Here is a 17,225-nt window from a genome sequence, read left to right as displayed (position 1 = left end):
GACCCTCACTGGGGCTCGCTTCATCATAGTATGATTGATGAATACATCTCTTTGCAATAAAAAGCGAATAACACAGTCGGGAAATATATAGTACTCGGATACCGCATCCGTGTACTCCTCCAGGGAACCTTCTCGCATAAGAATGCTTTAAAATAAATTGCTGTGCCACGGTAATAGTGAACTCGGTCAATGAGGCTACTGGCATTCAATCGATCCATGAAAAGACATTGTTAGGGTTTGTCCCATGATTCATTTTTTAGTTTTCCTGTCCTGTTTATGTCCACATAATTTTGTTCGGTCTCTGCAACGGTGAGCGCCCAGAGGTAACTCGCAATGACAATTTATCTGGGCTAAATTCAGTACTCCACGCACACGTGATGGTGACCAAAATACAATTACTGTCCGTCCAACGTGAGAACCAGACTTGCCAGAACAGCGTTCAGCTTTAACCGAACTACTATGCGACCAGAAGGAAGGAATGGGAGGTTGCCAATGTCTAGACAGAAGTCGAGAGGCAGAGGTCGGGTTCGAACCACGGACCTCCGGGCCATTGAATTCGCGCTCTAACCACGGAGCAATCTCGCCGGAATAATGGACAAAATCCTATTGGACAAAAAACCTTGCAACGTCACGCATGCTTGGTACGCAATACCAACAATGCCTTATTCACGACCAGACATTAAATGTCATCGGCTTCCAGGCTGGGTCCAAGATTGTGTTGACTGGGTGTGATATTTTGGTCTGTCAGATATTAAACACTCACAGACAAGCAATGTTCCAAATGTCAGCAGCAGCGAAAACTATGTGGTTCATTTGTATTTAATTATATATATATATATATATATATATATATATATATATATATGGGTTAGTATAGTTTTCGACAGAAAACAAAAAGACTTTGATGTAACAAAAGCATTATAAAAGAACCACAGACGTCTTTTCTGTTGTAGTATATTGAGGACATGTTGAAATAAACCCATAATTTAGGAGTAGCGGTTTACACGCTCGCCTCGCATGTCATATGTCCGGGGTTCCAATCCCGGCACGGTCATTGGATATGCACTGTTGATGAGCTCTAATAAGAGCGAAACTCGAGTCCAGTGCTCCCCTTTGGTGTACACTCACAGGAATAATTTCGCCGAAACAGGAATACGACCGTTCAAACGACAGTGGTGTGGCTATGAACATAATTTAAGAAACCTCTATTTTATGTCAAAGAAGCCATTCGTTCGTCTTCCCAAAGACCCCACATAAGCCAAATTCTCTTACACTTGTCTTGCAGGATGAAACATTGCATCTCATCAGATTAGATTTTGAGGATCACGACCAATTTTTATGCAGTTGGCTTAAGAATGTAATAACAATGAATGAGACCACTCATGTGACAAAACGTCACTTTGATCAAGCTAATCGCGTAGGCCCTTTTGACCTTTCTTCAAAGGGATTTCATTAAAAAATAATACATACTATATGCAGCCAATAGCGGCTTGACCTTCTGTGAAAATATCTTTAGTACACTTTACCACATACAGGTGGATGAATACATGCTCTCCCGGTCTGTCCGGTCACTTGAACAGTTTTATCTGCTTACTGTAAACTTGCTTTCCCAAACTATCGTGCTGTCAGTACCTGCAATGCTTACCACATGCAATTAATTGTGCGATTTTTACGCAGACGAAACCTGATGATCGGAAAAATCTACCCTTTTGCTGTGTGAAAAAACTTCAGAAGAAGAAATTACACTCGCTCGTGCAATCCCGCAAGTAGGTCGTAAATTCAAATCAACAGCTGATGTGCACCAATTACTCTATACACCCCACTTGTTCTACAAGTAATCTGATACAGAAATGTGGTTGCTTCAGCGTACGGCTGGCGAACTAACGATGGAATGGTATAAAAGTATTTTGATGATGGCCAGCCTACACACTAAGAACGGGATACAGTGAAATACTGCCTCCTATTGAACTGGTACGACTTTCGGATCAATAGCGCTTGTTCACCTTATTGTGTTTTTGTGATGCGTTAGACAAGTTTGCTACCGGCATAATTTCAGTGACTCAAGTGGGTTTCTTTTCACACTGATTTTCCTCTGTATCAGCTAGATTGCCTTTTGGTGATATTAAAAGTACGGATGTACCTGATCATTTTAGACAGGACAGTGAGAATGAAAGACCTCCAGGATGAAACCATCCCAGGTACTCCTGCCTTCGACGAAATGGTGGATAAAAAGAGTGAGATAACAGGTGAGGGCTACAACAAGGTCCCAGTTTCATTCTCACACAACGTGATTCGTTCGAGAGAAAAAAAAGGTAATTTCAGGGCTGCACTGTGATAGGTTGGTCAATAAAGTCTCCAGAGTTCTGTGTGACTCTTTATGTGATCAGTAGACAGTGTTGGATTGCGGCTCACTTTGTAGATGAACAGTCCCGGGCGAGAAAGCGTACATACGGCAAGCCTTCAAGTTAGCCATGTGACCACACAGTGTGAGAGAGGCACAACTCTGACCAGTTTTTTGCTCATCGCAATCCAGTTCACTTGAACACAATACGTAGTGAATACTTCCACATTTTAAGCTCGGACAGTCTCAAAACACATTCCTCGTAGTAGTCCAGTAGAAGGTGAAAAAGTGTCCAGTGATGGTCAGATATTAATAGATATCAGTAGTAGATATCACCTGTTCTAGATAAACATACTATTCAGTTGCTTGGAGGTTCACCGACGCTATTCTAACACGTGCTATAGGTTTGAAAACTTATGATGCTTGAATCCAGAAAGACTCACTGACCTTATTAATTGCCATGTGTTTCACAAGCCCGCCTCCTTTTGCAGACACATGACTCATTTCGAAATTTGTGCGTGGGACGAAGAATTCTTGTGCTTCGTGTTTTCAACCACTGTTACAAAAGAGTTAGTAGGGGATGATGAGTTGTCCCAGCGTGTGACTCATTGAAAGAAGCCAGTTTTCAAATTAAAGTTTACAATGTGTGGGCAGAACGAGTATTTTCTTTTCATTTCATGCAAGAGGCAGTTGTGCGTGAGCGAATCCCTTGTTCTAATGATTCTTCGTCAAACACCTCGTCTTTGGTGTTAGTAACTTAATAATACGGTTTGTTGATGAAAGTAAACTCATCTGCTAGGGAACAAAATCTTCCCCCAAGTAGTATGGATCTTGAGTCCTCGAAAACAGCATTCGTCGAGTAAGTGGGCCACAAATCATGTGATGTGAACAGCGTAGGCGATGGTTATGGATTCAACTGCTCCTTAAGTACAATTCGACCGCAGTACCGGCCGTCCATTTATAGCCGAATGGCATGGTGTTGAGGCCCTTATGCGGAGGTTCACGGATCAGAATTTTCTCATGAATTTCGTGGAATGTCGGGTGCATATTATTACTGACAAAGATGTATCAGTCATTTAACATCACTCGGCTTGCAACCATGGTGTGACTTCTTGGTTTCGGTTGAAACTTCGAAATCTCTTCACTACCTGCACACTATTTATGGCGTACCTGCACCAGTGGTCTCTAATTTCTGCCCGGTTATACTTAAGAAAATTCATCTTCCAAGCAACTCTGATCAGCGCAGACGTATACCTGTTCTTACTAATCGCAAAGTCTGTGATAGTGATTCTTGCTGAACCGCATGAACCGGAATGTCAGGAATTTGTTCTTTTGTGGCCGTGTTTGCCAATTTTATACTTCCCTAAGGAAATTCTTAACGTAGGCACAACAGATAGAACGCGATGCCAAACTGTTTAATGCCCAAACGAACCTGTCAGATAACACCGGTTTAAAGCGTCCGTCACGGTACCCGGTGAGCGGGCCAGACCATCGATACAACCAGGACCTTCACCATATCGTCGTCTGCGTCGGACATCGCATGCGTCACATCGCCCGTTAGCGTGTTCACACTTGAACTTTCGAGTTGCTCAGTGTGAGCAAACTATACCACGCTCGCTCCGCAGGTTAGACATCCGGGGTTCAGCTCATGGTACAAACAAGGGCATGGTGATGAGCTCTGATATCAGCAAACCTCGGGTCCTGTGCTTCCCCGCTTTGGTATGGACTTACCACACAAAATGCACCGGAACACAAGGACAACTGTATATTCGATAGTGGTGTGAATTTTGTGAATCCTGAATCCATTTAAACTACTGTTGTTGGGATTCGGCGGAGTTTCTTTCTTATACGAAATTGTGCACTGTATATGGGGAATTCCTTTCCCAGCTTGAAAACTTCTGCAAGCATGCGGTACAATCCCATTACCCTCAGATAATGCAGCTGGCCCATAGCAGCTCTATGGTCATTAGCCATTCGATCAGAAGCAGCTGAGCAACACAGCTCATATCAAAATCTCCTGGTCTAATAAGTGCTCTAAAAAGTGGCCATCAGGATGCCATAATTTTCTCCGGATTATCGAGTTTCTTGCCGGTTTGTTTTTCTTTTGATGGCTGAGTTTACTGAAGTTTTCGTCCAATAGAGAAGTCTCTTCTGAAACGGTTATCCATCAGCAGCTGGAGCTTTCTACATTGTCCGGTTAAGCATTAGTTTTCTGTTTTTCCCATAGGTTTCCGGAGTTAAGTACTACTTTCGGGCTACTTTCGGGCATATGTGCTTTTCGGACTAAAATCTTCTTTGGATTCAACGTGAATTTCGGAGATCCACGCTCATCAAACCAAACGCTCCACCATTCTTGCTTTAGTCTAAGAATATCTAAACCAGCTGCTTGTATATGTGCCCCATTCCTGAAGTAACACTGAAAGACGTAGATGATCTCATCGGTCTGATGTTCGCTCAGTCCTACCTCGTAAATTGTTTGGGGAATTTGACATCTTCCTTGAGGGTAGTTTTGATTGTTGAATGGACGATGGGCGCAAGAACTGGGATCAAGTTTGGAGCATAATCCGGACAGCACCGCTGAGTTGGATTGGGAGAAATGTATTTTCAAACGAGGTTACTTCATGTACGTGGAGCCAACCTATCCTAAAGAGCCGAGAATCATAACTGTATAGCTGTTTCATCCCTGTTGGGAATATCAGCAGTGGCTGAGTTGGATTGGGAGAAATGTATTTTCAAACGAGGTTACTTCATGTACGTGGAGCCAACCTATCCTAAAGAGCCGAGAATCATAACTGTATAGCTGTTTCATCCCTGTTGGGAATCATCAGCAGTGCGCATCTCACGAAATTCCAGAGAGTTTCGAACTTGCAACCTTCAGACTAGTGGTTGAAAACCTGGCTGTTTGGCCATGAGCGGCTGATCAGCCATGTGCTCAGCTCTCATTTAAACAGGACACAGCGTTGCTCATTCTTCAACCACAGGAACCACATCACGGGATCATTTCCTGAAAGGCTACTCGAGTGATGGTGGATTCCACCTACCAGTTGTTTAAGATGATGCATTCATATGCTCTGTCCAACTAACAGTGGTATAGACCGGACCGAATCGGATGTGAAACTCCGAACCTAGTGAATGTATCCGGACAACGAGGACGAGGACGTTGAGCAAGGTATGCTTCCCACTTCGGGGTGCTCAATGAATGCATACGAAAATAATACCAGAATAGCAAGTTTCGCACCACCGGTAGTCTAATGAGTTGTGGTTAGTTTACAAGCAGCAGATGCCCGACCGATGTAGCATATTTGCTGCATCTTTCCTGATGTACAGTGGACAAGTTTATAACCGTTTGATTCAGTAACATACAGGCGTTTAAGCCAATCTCACACAAGCGTAGGTTGAGTGACGGCCGTGGTAAGTAAGTAATAAGAACTGGACGGATTTATATGAAATTGGTGAACCATAATTTTGTCCCCATTTGTTTTTCCACTGGTTTTGCAGGTCAAAAAACGCCTCAACCGTGTTCAGCTTACGATGTAAGCACTACATGTTCGTCATCTAACCGTAGGGCTTGGTATTGAGTTGACTATCTGTGTGGCCTAGTATCAAGCAGATCAGTTTCAGTGGATACAGACTTCTCAAATAAACTCCGAATACACTCCAGTAACGTAGGGTGATGGAACTCAATAACCAAAAAAGTAAACTTTCCTTGACTAGATTTTCAACTACAATTTGCATATAAGCACGCGAACTTGCTTAAATCAGAAGCCCGTCATTTCAGCCTTAGTTATGCAACATGTGTCATAGTGAAGGCTATGTTTTTCACCAACAGTTTGTATCTAAGCTTAGGCCTGACAATACTTTTAAATTTTACAGTGAACCGAGCCTAACCGATGTTGTTCAGATTTTATTATATCTCAGCATTTTTCCCTCCAGGTATGCTAGCATGAATGCTGGTCACGGCAGATCGGAGCAGGAACGTGGTAGCAAGCAGTGTGTAAACTAATTTGCTGCACTACAGAGTTTATCGTACACCGGGGTGATTTTGCATGCGTAACCAGATTTCTTTGCTGTTGATCAAGTGGATGTAGATCCGTACGCTGTGCCTGACTACCGCAACCTGACTGGTTGTTTGGAGATCCGCTAGTCCGCATCTTGACTGCTCATTTTGAGTCTCTGGTTCGTGTTGTGGTCTTATCTTGTCTTGCAACTGATTGGTTTTTGAGTACCTCCAATTCAGTACTTCTGTTCCTTTATTGCAGTAGATAAATTTTGCCACTTCCGTATTGATCTTGGCGTTTAACTGATTCATCAAATAACTACCTATAGTAGAAACTCTTCCCACAAGGTTGCTGAAACCGGCTTCTTACGGCTGATCAGATAGATGCAATCCCCAAATTTCCGTCAACTCATGTTCTTCCTTGAACCGGAATTGCTGAACTTGGAGGCTGATCAGATAGATGCAATCCCCAAATTTCCGTCAACCTCATGTTCTACTTGAACCGGAATTGCGTGAACTTCGACAAATACACCTACTTGCCTACCAAGTTGTTTTTCATGAAAGACTCAAGAGAGTCCCTCGTTTGTTATATTCTTCAACTGAATGTACTTCACGAATGCCACCTCACATTTCAGTTGATAAAATATTCGGTATATCGCAGTGTATTTTCATACAGTCGCTGAGACCTTTTCGACAGCCTACGACCAGTATCATCCCTCTGGCAGCTCATATCCTAGGCGAGAGATTCAAATGACAGATTCCTTTGATGCATTTTTCTGACCTGTTTTTATCCGAAAATTTCTGTCCTTTCTGTGGTCTCTGAGAGGTCATGCACACGAGCTAACATATTGCCACAGACGGCTTCCTCATTGAGAAACTTGGACGGGTACCGTTTGCAAACTGGAGGAACCGGACTATAGATTCGAGAGATTTCGTAAGCGCACACAGAACAAGTCCTTCCATTGATGTTGGTGGTGGTATATCATATACGGAAATTCGAGCTCCCGAAGTGAATAGCTGGGTACAAGCACGCTTAAACTAACGATTTTAAGCACAAAAATCTGGATACCTTGTCTCAAAGCATCGTAGACCTGACCCTATAAGACTAGACGCTTCAGAAGGAACCATCCCCACAACAGACCATTAAAGGCCATGTCGAATTTCCTACAAGTACAAAAGCTTTCAATCGGTCGTTTGACGTGATACCTGTCCAGTTGTTTAGGAATAGAGGACTGTCGAAACAAGTTGTGTAAACGGAGATGTTCAAATCACATATCCTTAATCAGTGGTGTTATGGATCAGAATCACATGCAGCGCTAAGATTTTCTCTGCGTTCCTATACCTACCTATGCCTACCTATACCTGGTAGGTGTTGAACCTTTTGTGGTCATCAATTTCGCCAGCCTACGTGGACTCTTCGGTCATCACAGCACATCCATAGCATTGTCGATAAAACCTCAGTGAGCAGATAAGTTCATGAGGCTTGCTATGGCAAAGTTTAAACCACCAACACATGTCATGGTTGATTATGCTTCAAGATTTCATTCCGACCAACTGCTTCAGATAACCATGGATATTCTCACTAAAAGATAATCATATCGACGCTTCTCACCGGAGTTTACTAGAAGTTTTCAAGGTAGTTTGGCCACGAAATACCAATGCAAATCTTGGTATTGCTGCTATCATCGATGATGATTGTGATGCTTGCGTTTAAATGTCACATTAGCTCCACTACCAATGCAAGCACATAGTTCCATCATTTGCTTGGCATAAGCCAACTATGGTGCCCCCACTCTATAAGTGAAGCATTGTGTAGAGTCGTTTCACCCTATTCATCCAACTGCAGATGCCGTCATATGTGACAAATTAGGGTTGCCTGTTTGAAATATTGCGAGCGTATACCCGGGGTGTATGATGACTGTCAAACATGAAGGTTTACCTAGATGCACTGAACGTTAAAAAGCTACCAGATTATTCATTGTGATGTCAAATGGAAGATACTTTTTCCATCCACCCAGATCATGATGATTCATCACAAGTTTGTTGATGACCAGGTCATTCGTACCGTGTACACACACAAAGCATGAAAATGTGTTGGACTACACATGTGCACACGAATTCGCTATTGATTTTTCCTCAAACAAGGAAGAATGTGAATAGGTTCTTAAAGTAACACTAACCATAAGTTTACTGAAATTTCGTCGACAGCTGATATCAACCCTCGAGTTATGCTCTACCTTATGCTCTACCCGGGCAAAACAGACTTTGTTCTAACAGGAGATCAAGATGAATATCACCCAAACCTCTTGTTTAAGGTAGATTTTATCTGAATGTGTTACATGAAGGACAACTCCACTTTCGCATTAGTAATGGATGGATCCTCAGGAAAGTGAAAGAAATTGCAATAATCCTATTCGGGAAAGTACTTATTAAAAATAGTATTTTTAAAGTAGTAGTATTTCCACACGGAACGCATCATGCGCTTTGTGAAGTGAATTAAACAGAGTCTATTTGTGTTTTGTTTCAAATTTCTTCCCTGGAGATTGAACAAAACTTTCCAGTCTATCTGACGTTAATATTCTAGATATCCCGGACCCAAGTGACGGTGGTCAGTCCTCGTCATCGATTAGGAATCGGTAGTTTGATCATCTAGCTAAATTTGCACATGAACCAATAAGCACAGTTAGCTGTAACAAAGTAGTAGTCTTGCGTAACAAAACGCAATGCAAAATACTGTAATCCTTAAGAGCTGGTAAATATCTGGTTAATTTGGCCGTCGTTTTGCGGGAATTTAAGTCTTTTGACTTTATGTGGTAGTTCGAAATGTACTTTATTCCCTAAGGATGCCACATTGGTTGGTGACAGAACTTTCGCAATCCAAATGCCAAGGTCTTCAAGCAGACCAATAATCACCCAAATTCCAAAACGTACCCATCAAATTATCTTTAGACCATCTTGGGGTCACACAGATTCGTTTACTTGGTAAAACTACTTTTTTATTTTCTAAGATCATATTAGTTCTGCAATATCACTAAATATCGCTTTTTGCAATTTGATGTAGATTGGTAACACACTACTCATAAGGTTATTGAAAGCCTCCGACAGCCCAGGATCAATGTCGTCCTTCTTGGAGCTCATCAGGTAAACGCGGTCCCTCAACTTGAACTCAAGTTGGACACAGCTCAACAATTGCTCTCATTTGCACACGAATTTGACTTTGACTAGAGACTCAACTGAATCCAGCTGAATCTCTCGTTAGTGACGTTCTTAAGCAACTGAAGCTGCTGCAACAGGCTGGCTCATGATTCATTCGACATGATATTCGAGATGTCACGATACACTGTCTATGCTGCGTCTACCAGATGAGCCCCAAGTAGTGCGAGCTGAAGTCGCGAGCTGTCGAAAAGTCTTCAGCAAACTTACAAGTAGTATGTCACGCCCATACAATATTTTGCGATCTCTTGAATGTCGCACCATGTGAAATATGAAGCGGATCATCAAAATCGAGAAGTAAGCCTGAATCCATCTGAGTCTCTCGTCAAAACCAAATTTTTGTATAAATGAGAGTACTCATCAGGATTTTGTATATTTTTTGCGTTTTGATTCACTAGAGACTGATGCGGTTGGTGGACTGTTCGTAGCCTTACGCTGGGATTCGAATTATTGTCTAACTTGAAGGTATTCTGTCCAAACTGTGACGACTGCCAACAGTTATCTGATTACTTCCACAGGCATACAATTCCTGATTGTCTTTGACATCGTCCCAATTGGTCTGTAAGCTATGCCAGAACAACCAGTGTTTACTGAAGTTCGGGACAGAATACACTTTTGCCGGTATTTCTGTAGTCTGACCCTCGTAGCCAAGTTATACTTCTTCCCTAAGAGAATAATCAGCGTACTTTGGTGGGCGCAAGTTGAACAAATTAACCAGATGGCGAATTGTCGGCCACTAATTACGAACAATAGATTTTGTTTCGCTACATGGAGATTCCGTTCACACACATTGTAGACTGCCAAAAAGGATATTGATCGGACGAACAAGCCTGGTGCATCTATATCAGTTCGTCATTGGATTTCATTGGTGGGCTTAATGCTTATGTTCCCAAATGCAAATTACCACATCTGGATCGATTCGCATGTAGCACACAGTACAAAAAACAATGAAGGGTTGTTCAGAAAAACAAGCCCGAAAGTCATCGGTGTAAATCACAGTGGACTACTAGACTGGCTTTGCATGTGACTGGAGTAAAAAACGATAACGCTGAATTAAGTTTCATCAATAAGTTTCCAGATTATCTGACTGAGAATCAGCCGGACCTCGTGTAGTATACCTCAAACAGCTGACAAATGAACAATGATGTTTCTATCCAGACGGTTGTTGCGCAGCAGAACGCCGAGTAATTCCGAAACAGTTACAAAACACGTCTTATTTAACGCATCTAAAGCGGTCTAAAAATAACGCTTTCTTTATTGTTTTAACAGGAGCTGGATAGCCAAATTGGCATATGTCTGAGTAAAAAGTTTTTCAATGTGAAACGGATGAGCAAGATACATTTTCGGTTGCCTTCTTTAGATTGCCGTTAACCGGTAATAGCAGCCAGAAATTCATCTTTGGACATCAAATTCTCAGAAGCAGTCTGCTTCGGTTATCATGTCTTGGTCTTCCGAAGGGTGTACGGCCAGACCGTATCAGGTCTGAAACTATCAACCTGGTAAAGCTTTGGTGCATATGTGTTGCATAACAGAATAGAATAGGAGCTACTGCCCTTCAACAAGGGTAGAATTTAAACAATGCTGTCCATTCGCAGGATAAGGAATGGAATGAGGTACAGAGAACAGTTTTACTCCTCTGTCGTCGTTCGGACAAATCATTCCATTTCATAACTTATTGTCAAGGCTAACTGGCCACACAAAAAATGGCTATGGTGTACCCAGACTTCTATGAGGAATCCTAGCCTGTTTGTGTGGTATTGGCCTTCCATTCCAGCCAAGTTTTGAACAGTTGTTCTGGTGGGACAATATGGACTCTTTGCTCACTTGAGAATTTCCCTCTAAAGAAGTCATTCTTACAAAAGAAGCACTGTACATAACAGTTAGTTATTCTTGGGATTTTGAACTGAACTTCTGATTAAAAGTCAATTTAACAAAGCAGATTTTTCATAGATCCACTTGTGAAATCTGCCAGCACCAATCCACTCCTTATTGATAAGGAAGTTTGACTGGTGATGAAACGCTGTTGAAAAAAACCGTCGATTGCAATGAACACCTAGACTTATGACAACAAAATTTTCTTCAGTACCAACCATTTGCATGCGTCACAGTGACATTTCGACAAATCACACCATCCGACACAGGCATGATGTGCAAATCGGAGCACAGCTTCACGTTTCACAACCTCCTAAGTTTTGACTACTGCAAAAAATGGAGTAGCTTGTGGTTTTTGAACCCCTTGCACTGATGATCCAATCTGGCGAAACGCCCACTGGACCGAAAATACACGAATGATTAGACACGTTCTAACCGGCTTTTGAAAATGCTGTGTGGTTACCCAACACCAACAAGACAGTTGTCTTCACAACAAACAAGTTGATCTTTGCTAGTTCTAGACGGCTGTTTCCATTCAACCATAAAATCATATGAGGAATGAAAAAAAAACATCCTAGAAAATGGATGCTGGTAGATAATAGCCTAGGCCTAACATGGCAGATCACATGTTCAGTCGGCATACAGTGAGGTTCATGCTTGATTTCGTGTCACCAGAAAACTCCTTTGGTACGTTTTCATCCGACGAATCTCATCCCAAAGAACCATTGCCAGGTAGAGGCTTCAAACTTCGCCAAAAATTTAGTCTAAGCTCGCTGTCCCGGAGTGAGCTACAGAAGCATGATCATGTTTCGAATGAACCAGAAGTTATTGGTCAGCTATTAGTCGATTACGCTAAGATTGATCGAAACGAAAATTCAATACGAAACATGTTTCTTCCAATGATCTTCATGAACGACGGCTGAAGGGTTGCTTTTAGAAGTTTGTGTATAACAGTTGCCTTCATTAGAGTCTCATGAAATTTCAACCGAAGCGTTTCCCTTTGCCCAATAACTTGAGAAGGATCCATCCACAGTTTATCACAGATACGTCTGAGCCTCACGAGACCCTTTAGACAAACTGCTTTACGGAAACTTCAGGCTTTTGTCGAATTCCTTTTTAGACAATGACACTGAATTCACGATCATTGCTGAATCCACCAAGTTGATATCACTGAAAAGAGTAGCAAAACTTCCCGGAGGAAAATATCAGATGGCCAAAGTTTCAAATAATTAGGACGAAGTTGCGCGTTATTCAAAATTACCACAAAACACTGAGTGAAACCAAACTATTGTTCCTCGATTTTAACGACTGGGGAGGTAATTTAAAACTGAGAATGCATTAAAATGCAATCGGTCAGCGCGAACACACAAGCTATGGAGAATATTAATACTCACCAACCATCAAAATTTCGGCTGGTAAATTCATAATAGGAACTCGCAGATGTCAGTAGTCTCACAGGTTGCAGAAAATGTGGTTAACTAGTATACTTAAGGGATTGAAGTCTTCCCAATTCGTATGCTGCCTACATCTAACAAACGTCAACAGTGAAATATGTAAGAAGGGCGGAAGATATTTTAATAAACCTCGGTGATACAGAGAGTAGGCAGAGAGAAACTACTGTTAAGGTGAATTCTGGGCTGATGAATTTAAGTTTGGCGTTCTCCACGATTCCAGTCTGCGCTACAAAACGCCCATGACGTTTTAGGATGTCACTGTCCAAGTAGGTTTTTAGAAAACTTGTAACCTCGAGCTGAGGTAACATTTTCACAGAAAGAACGCATCGAGTTAAGTAATCTTAGCTCAAATATGTAACTAAATTCATTCATGTGATTCTGCAACTATTAGCTTTCAACCTCAGCATAGTTTCTACTCTATTGCTAACTTAATAGAAACATTTGAGGAAAAAACTCAACACAACTCACCGCAAATGTTCATCCTATTTCAGTGCATGATCGTTGGCCATTCTTCCCTTATCTCCATCCTTGCCGTTGATAAAGCCTGTTTCTGCTTCACGCAGGCCTTGACACCATGCAGGACTCACTTTTGCATACTTTGTGCCCGTACCTGTGTGCGGGATGGTAAGACAGTTGATTAGCTGGAAGAAGCAAAATGACTGAAGCTAGTACATGCATAACTATAATTTTTCCTCCTCATGACCTGATGTGGAAATCTACGCAGATCTTTCCATCTGACTTACACAAGTGATCCGTATCCCAAGCCATTAACGCGTCTCTATTGTCTTACAACACTGTGATTCCCTTCTTTTCCGCACCGTGCAACCAAATGCTGATCTGTCCAAACCAAATGGCTTAGGAACAACAAGTCATAACTACATTCCATAGGGCATGAAATGAATAGATTTGGTGCTTCTAGCGGGTGAATGAGACTCCCACATTCTTGTTTGCTTCTAATTTATGGAAATTCTCGACCACTTTTGGACTTGCCTGGCCCCAGACGTGTACCCAAACGAGTTGTGTCATTTTCGGTCGTCTTTTTATCTGATATTCATAGCCCTTGACGGCGCTCATCTTCCACAGTCTTTCACTGTTTTTGACCAGCTCCAGGCATCTGGTGCCTTATCCCGGGTCATTGGTTTGAAGATTGTTCCATTTAGGTATGATCAAGAAAACCGCCACGCCTATTCGGGCACCTTCACCGACATGAGTGATTATTCTAGCCACCAGCACCTGCGAGATTTCGTGCGTTATCCTTCACCTGAGTCAAGGGAAAAATTGCGTCCACCCTGTAAATTCATCTGTGAGCACTGATTCTCATAAAATAGCGCTGCAGTAGCGTGACAGTTACAATCCACAATCAGTTAAAGAGGGGGACAATAATGTAAAACTCTAAGCGTTTCGCTCATTCTAAGTACCGGGCAGATGTATTGTAGCTCGAAGCGTTCCAAACGCAAATCGATCGCCGTGAGGACACTGAAAGTTTTTAACTCCAGACTTCGTCCCCCAAAAGAAACCAGTCTATGCCGAAGGGCCAAGAGTCATCTTTTTCAGATAAGCCCCGCCAAAACACTAACACCCGCTACACAAAAAAGATTAGAAAAAAGATGATATGAAATTTGTACATATAGTTTTTATCGAAGGGGATAAAACTGGGACGTGTCATTATTAATCTGCATGAAAAGGTCCGTTTTTTGGTACCTTCGCCTCCAAACGAACTCACACAAGTAGCTGTCCACTAAAGATCACTGTGTGCTGCATTGGCGTTTATTCTGTGCCTTGTAGACGTGCCCTGTGTGGTTTTACGGTGAGATATTGGCGTTTCATCGATCTCGACGTGTACACCTGGGCCGTCGATAACTGCTGGAGCCTGCAAAAGCCACCAGGCGCAAACTTCGCGAAGAAATTTCTTCCGGTCAACAGTGGTCGTGTGGTTAATAGATAATTCCCCCTAGCAGAATTTGATTTTCACAATTTTTTTGGACCAGCAATAAATGAGTAGAATTACTGTCCTTAATTCCATCCTAGACCGCTCCAGTCAAGTGCCCTTTCGAAGACCGATTTCTTGCCGACACTGTCGGGCATTACACCTCCACATGTCAGAAACAGTTGAAAGTGTCATTTGGTGGCCATTGTTGCATAAACGTTGCTGATGAATCATTCCGTGGCTTTGCGAAAAACGTATTGCTGTCTCCTTGTCATGAACGAGAGTTGAAAACGTCAGAACGTTCACTTAAAGTCTTATGTCCGAACGGAGAAAAGTTTGCACAAAATGAGCCTAGATGCGGATAAGGAACTGTTTTCATCAAAAATAGGTCAAGGTTGTGTGAGTACATTAAATTCGAGCTGGCAAAAAGTGGCGGGACTTCACTTTTCGCCTACGCACTTTTTGCATTATTGGCAGGGCCTATTTGGAAAAGACCCAAGATCCATTAATTTTGAAAATCACCAGCAGTGCGTGTCTCAGGAGTTGTGAATGCGCAACCACATGGCTAGTAATCTGAACATTTAACCGGTCGGCAACAATCCGTTGATCAGCAGTGTGACTGACTGTGACTGTTAAGGTTCCCGATACGGAACTTTGAGTGAAGTGTACGTTCGACAATCCCGAACGTCAAATAAAAGAATTGGGTTCGAAATTCTACAGTACCGTTCACAGAAGAATGAGCAAATTTATACAACAAAACTCGATTGCCAGCGTTCGTAGCTTCAACAAGTGTGGTACAGTGCGGTACAGCCGCACACCAGACAGCGGAGGGCGGAATGTTGGCTCAATAGTGTAGTTTGCGGTCTTATGATTCTCATTGGGGTTGCGATCAGACGGAACTCATGAAAAGACAAGTCAAGGCAGGCTCAACAAGCGGAATACTAACGCACGTGAGCATGTAGGTCGGCTGCGCACATTCACACACACATGCTAGCAAACGGGTGTCGGACGGGACGGCCTCTGCGCCGAAGCGACTGACAGGTACCGATGAGCAAAACAAGTGGGGATCACAAGTGCATGAGGTCAAGTTAGATTTTTTACCATCACTCATCCTCCAATCGCGGAATCCACATCACGTGGTCATGGGAGGACCGGCTTTTCGATGGACTACTACCCAGAGGCCAGTGTCACTCACGTCGCGAATTTATTCTTCCTCAGAGAAATTTCCTGTGTGAGGTCTCTGGTCGTGAGTCTGTTTTGATTCTCTGCTGATTCCTATACGTCATTAATTGGTGAATTAAACACCTAATCAACGCCGAGACGTGGGGCCCAAATGTAGAGTCTGTTCTGATAAGCGGCTACCAGGAGCGAACTGCTGAAGACAGTATACAAGCAAACAACCATTCATAACAAGGTAGATTTTAGATGAGGTTTTCTGCTCACGTGCGTTAAGATATGATTAGGCTGTCATTTTTTTTAGTCTGTCATCATCACAGAACTAATTTAATCCAAACGGAGACCGATACTTGGATGGTCATTTTTGGTCATTTTTGTTCAGTCGGGCAGACTGGTGGTGCTTTTACCGAAAATAGATCTCGAATTTTGATATTGCTTATGCAGCAAGAGTTGGAGGCTGAGTGGCGATTTTGATAAGCTTGTTTTGTGAAATAAGATCGAAATAGACTAGAACAATAACCAGACAAGGTAGATTTTAGATGAGGTTTTCTGCTCACGTGCGTTAAGATATGATTAGGCTGTCATTTTTTTTAGTCTGTCATCATCACAGAACTAATTTAATCCAAACGGAGACCGATACTTGGATGGTCATTTTTGGTCATTTTTGTTCAGTCGGGCAGACTGGTGGTGCTTTTACCGAAAATATATCTCGAATTTTGATATTGCTTATGCAGCAAGAGTTGGAGGCTGAGTGGCGATTTTGATAAGCTTGTTTTGTGAAATAAGATCGAAATAGACTAGAACAAATAACCAGACTCGAACCAGACTCGAACGTGGTCATCGAGTGTCCTCAGTGGTGTAAGGCAACAAAAAACAATATTGATTATAATTAGGCACTTCAGAAATGAGGTGGACAGCGTTAAAACCACCAGAGATCATTACCTATTTTCTTATAAAAATTCATCCCTGGAAGTGTTCACCATGTTACGCGCGTTTTCTTCAGATGCTGCTGCTTCTACCTGAGTTATTCAGGCAGCTATTTTGCTGTGTGCCGTTGAACAAACTAAGTAGTGTATATTTAAAATTAGAGTAGTAATTAAGGCACCCACTTGTTTCTCGTGAATCACTTTGTTTAACTTGAGGCATCCAGAAACAGATTAACTCAAAGGATCGATGGAGAAATTGTATCATATCTGACACCTGCGGTACGACGATACGATGTCGGTTATAGCAGACACCACCTTC

This window comes from Opisthorchis viverrini (genome assembly GCF_000715545.1).
Source record: "Opisthorchis viverrini unplaced genomic scaffold opera_v5_146, whole genome shotgun sequence".
In the NCBI taxonomy this organism is placed as follows: Eukaryota; Metazoa; Platyhelminthes; class Trematoda; order Opisthorchiida; family Opisthorchiidae; genus Opisthorchis; species Opisthorchis viverrini.
Note: the sequence above shows the minus strand (reverse complement) of the source record.